The sequence below is a fragment of the Kryptolebias marmoratus genome, linkage group LG16 (assembly GCF_001649575.2).
Source record: "Kryptolebias marmoratus isolate JLee-2015 linkage group LG16, ASM164957v2, whole genome shotgun sequence".
Lineage (NCBI taxonomy): Eukaryota > Metazoa > Chordata > Actinopteri > Cyprinodontiformes > Rivulidae > Kryptolebias > Kryptolebias marmoratus.
In genome coordinates this window covers 31,604,376-31,609,204 of record NC_051445.1, presented here as the reverse complement: position 1 = coordinate 31,609,204, position 4,829 = coordinate 31,604,376, and positions in this window count along the sequence as shown.

Below are 4,829 nucleotides of genomic sequence, written 5' to 3'. Positions count from 1 at the left end.
AAAATCTTTTTTTTTCCTAAAACCTCAGGTTTGAAAGTAAACCTTGAAAAATGTGAGTTGATGCCAACTCCTGACTCTCCTTTATTACCAATACATAATATTCCTTTTAATCAGTTATAAAATATTTGGGTAAACAGAACATATCACCGAAGATACGACTGAGAGAATTTTTTCACAAAGATTAAATCAATTTCAGAATTTATATATCCTTTGATGTAACAGAAGAAAATACATTTTTGAACACTATCACGTTTTAACATGATAATTATATTGTACAAATGTCATAATATATTGTATAAATGTGATAACTAGATTGTGCAAATGTAATAACTTCATCCAGATGGGGGTGGTAGTATTCTTTTAGCCTGCATGCTAGTACATACTCCTGAAGGCTAGTAAAACGGCTAATTTACAGGAGTTAATCAAGTTTTACTTCATGCTTGGTTTGAGATATGAAGAGATACTGATGCTTCTGCACACTGTGGATGAAAGCATGAACAGTATGCCCACTCTGAGAATAATCCTGAACAGAATGGGACTGTACAGATAGAAAAATCAGTCCAATCCTCAAGATGTAGCGGGATTCTTCATTGACCAGCTGGAGAGTTACAGGAGTGTTCGTGGATATAAGTTTCACCACCTTAAATGTGTTCAACATGGATATGTTGTGACTCAGAGGACAGTGAGACAACTGGAAAAAGTTCTTGACCCCAGTGGTGTGGGAAGGAGGTGCTGATGCGATGCATGTATGCATGTTGACTCCTATGAAAAACTGAAGCTGTCTGGTATATGTATTAACAAAGCAATGGCTTTTCCAGACAAATGATATGGCTTCATGCTTTCCCAACAAGCAATGACCCTAAAATCCTCGTTGAATATTTCATAACAGAAGTTGAGAGGAGGATGGGGACAACTGCCCGAATCCATGCTGATTTTGGAACTAAAAATGTCACAATGGCAGAAATGCAGAGATTCCTAGTATAGAGTGCTGATTGCTCCTCCAATAATTGGTTTATTTCTGAATCCAGCAATCACAATCAGCGGATTGAAAGCTGCTGGGCCTTTTTGAGGACGCATCGTGCTCAACAGAGGATAAATCGTTTTCAGGAACTGAAAGACAATGACCGTTTCTCTGGTGACATTTTGGACAAGCACCTTGTTCTGTTTACTTGTCTGAAGATCATTGAGGTATGTCAAAACATAAAAGTGCTCATGCTCCCTTTCTGTGTGTGAATGGTAGTACTGCCTGTGTGCAAGAAAGGGACAAAGAGAAACTTCAAAATGGAAATAAAAAATGCATTTTTGCTATTTATTAAATGAATAGGCAAACAGTTTTTTAAATTATTGGCAATAAGCCCAAATACACCTGCTGTAAATAGCATATTATATCATGTATAAATTACATACCATCTTTTGAAGGAAAAATAATTTAATGTTTGTTTTTGTACTTCCATTTGGGTATCTGGGTATCTACTGCTCCAAGTCTGCTCTAGTCTGTTCTAGTCCAAGCACACAAAAAAAAACAAAAAACAAAAAAACACCCAGCCGTTTTTTAGCACTAAATAAATGTTTTCTGGTGTCTGAAAAACGACCTGTTTCAAAAACCTTGTTTCCTTTAAATGTAGTGGTTATTTTCACATTTGCACTCCATTGTATTATCTCTATTGTATTAAAAGTTTTCCTTCTCTTTCAGAGGAAATGTGCACTCCACAAACAGATTCTAAATCATTTATTTTTTTTAACACCAATTTTAACATCCTTCAGGATGAGCTGCAACAAGTGTCACACTTGTAGAACACTCACATAATCTGCCACAGATGGACATCCAATGCTCATGTACACCATCCCACATCTGTCTGGTGAACAAGAACATTTGGTGGAGGTCTCTCAGGAAGCAGTGGAGGCTTTTAAACAGGAATGTCAACAAAGAGGACCTAATCCTTCTGATGAAACTGTCAGGTGGGGTGAGTGAGGCAAACTCAAATGCAGGCAGAGACAAGGAAATTGAAAGTAAAACTAATTTATTAACAAAAAAGGAAAACAAAAGGCTGACGAGGCTGCAACTAAAACTAAAAAACAAAAACCAGGATTCCAGGAACACAATGGGCAAGACACCCAGACAGCACATGGGAGTGACAATGAACCACCGGGGAAGTGAAGAAGATGAACCAGTTTTAAAGGCAGAGGGTAATTGGGAAGTGGACACAGGTGATAGATTTGAAATGAGGAACAGGTGCAGATGGGTGTGGCAGGCCAACAGGTAATGAACAGAAAGGTGAATAGTGACAGGAGACAAAGGGCACAGGGAGCAAAACTATACAAAGACAAAACTAAACAAGAAGACAACCAAATAATAAAACAACAAACCTAATACAAAAACAAACCCAAGATAACCAAATCCTGACAGAAACAGTGATCAGCTTGTGTTGCCATATAATGTCAGAGAACTTCTTACTCTCACCAACCACAGCAGACGAAGCTGTTGAGCTATATATCTTCCTGAGAACATATATACTTGAAGCCTTACAAGCTGTCCCAAGTATTCTGTCACATTAGGAAGGGGCTTCTTCATGCCATTGATCTGTAACTGATGCTCAGATTTGTTTTGAATATGCACATTTGTGAGGAAAGCAAATATTAAAAGTGAATCAAAAATTTAAAAAAATATATCAGAAGTAGTTATTTTGAAAATAATTGCAAACAACTTTTCGTGCACTAAATAAGGACATTGTGACCTTATTAAACTGGCTGCCATGAGACTAGACTATTATTAATGGGCCTAGTCCTTACTATCAATGCACTACAGAGGAGCTCATGGTGCTGTGTCCCTGCCATAAGGATGTCCTTGCAAGCCTGAACCAATAATCTCTTGTGAACTCCTCTGGAAGGTATGAAACAAAAGTAAAAGGAGATTGACCAATTGATGATGTTGGACTTTAAATTGCATGTCAATTTTTAGCTGAATAATAGCTGCTGACTTGAGGCTTGCACAATTAAGCTATGAGGAACATCATGAATATGAAAGCATTAATAGTATCATTAATTCAACAGAATTTGAAAAATAAAATGTAATTTTTCAATCCCTTTTTCCAGTCTCTAATATCTATTAACTGCGACATTGTCAACCCTTGTAATTACAACATGAAAAGTTTTAGTTTTTTCTTTTTGGACTAATATAATTTATTGAAGTTGTTAATACCTCAATGCAAAAATATTACTAAATGTTAACATAATATAAGAATCAATACACCAAATTGTTGAAAAACAAATATATTTAATTTTTATTATTCTCATCTGTTAATCAACAGATCAGCTTGTAACTGCACATATGCATACTTATTTTCATGTAATTCGCAAAAACATACAGAACGGCTACTGAAATATCAATATTATGTTTGTTTCTGAAGCCTTGGACCGCTTTTAAAGTTAGCAGTGAATTTGTTTTTGTAAATTTCCAAACTAAGCAATTATAAATCATTTTTTCTCTGTGGGAACAAGAAAAAGGCTTGTGCAAAAGCTTAACATATTTTTAATCCTTTGTCATAATGATATATTAGTATTTAAGGGTTTACATTTGAATACCCTTGAAATTCTTTCTGCATTTTGCTCTTCCTTTTTTTATTAAACAATTGAACCTGTTTATTTCTCTCCTTCCATTGTATTGTTCGATGGGTACTAAATAACATAACCTGATGTAAACTATGCTGAACTCAAGGGAGTTTGGATAAAGCAGTATACTGTCCATTTCAGAATGCAGTTCTGGGTATGAACTATTGCCCCTTTTACACGGGCTCTAAAGGTCCCGGCTCCACTCTACTTGGCTTGCTTTGCGCGCGTTTACATCTGCATTTTTTCGAGGCCAGTCCCTGCTTCTTTGGTCCCTGCTTCAGAGTAGGGCCAGCCGGGTCGCCCTGCTTCGTGGGTGGTGCAAGCTTAGCTCCTGTTCACTCATTGGTCGTGGGTGTGACCGGATGCAAGCATAAAGAGCGACGGTAGGAATATAAACAACAGCGTTAGCTTACCCTGCAACATTTATGCCGTCTGTCCCCCAGCTGAAGGCGCTGTAAAGCCTGAAATCTCCGGTGGATAACAGCTGTCCTACTCCGCGCAACAATGGCGGCATCCATAGCATTTCTTCCACTGCGCCTCTCTTCCTGAAGTCTCAGGAGAATCCCCATAAGTTTAAAAAACAGCAACAACACAGGGCCAACGTTGTCCATAGCGCTTTCGTTGTTTCCACAAATGGTGCCATTTGGAAACACGATGCATTTTTTATAGAGCCAAGCCAAGTCGGGCCGAGTAGAGCGGAGGAGAGCCGGACTTCTGAATTAGGGCCCATGTAAAAGGGGCATATATGTCCATGGCAGTTCCAGATCTGGTCCACTAGTATGTGCAAAAGGTCACCTTGCCAGACCTTCTATTTGTGTGAACAGCACCTCAACTTTGTTAACACGGATAACATCTGACCCTGTAACAAACCACTGGCAGGGCCAGGGGGGCGCTAGGGGGTGCTATTGCTCCCCCTGGAAAAGTCATAGCACCCCCGTAGCACCCCCAAGCAAAGGCATAACCGGGGTATGTGTGGGACATGTCCCCCACTTCCCTTATGTATGCCCTATATCCCCCCCCACTTTTTCCAGCCGTTGCAATTGTTTAATTCGTTGTTAACATGTGGGGATGTGTTTTTCCGAGCCGTCTTTAAACGCACCATGATCGCTGCGTACACAAGGTGGATCGGGAGACTTCCTGCTTCCCATTGTTGCATGGTGCATCAGAAATATGTTCAGCAAACTAGCCAGAGCCAATAAGAGGCAAAAAACTTTGCAAAG